We start from the raw sequence: 319 nt of genomic DNA on the forward strand, positions 1-319 counted from the left end.
GAGTCTGCATCTGAATATCCATAAAAGTCAACCTTGTTGCCGGGCTTGAAACAAATACCAAACGACTTAGTCCCTTGTAGATAGCGATAAATACTCTTAACCGCATTCCAGTTTTCAACTTGCGGGTTCTCCATGAAGCGTGAAACGTATCCCACAGCAAACGCAATATCTGGGCGTGTCGCTGTCATCAAGTACATAAGGGCACCCACAGCTTCGCGAAATGATGCTTCAATCTTGGTGGTTGCACTGCTTCGAGTTAGTTGAGTGTTCAAATCCATTGGACTAACCACAGCTTTGCAGTCCTTCATGCCAAAGCGCT

Source organism: Plasmopara halstedii (assembly GCF_900000015.1).
Source record: "Plasmopara halstedii genome assembly, contig: Scaffold_2904, whole genome shotgun sequence".
NCBI classification, from domain to species: Eukaryota; Oomycota; class Peronosporomycetes; order Peronosporales; family Peronosporaceae; genus Plasmopara; species Plasmopara halstedii.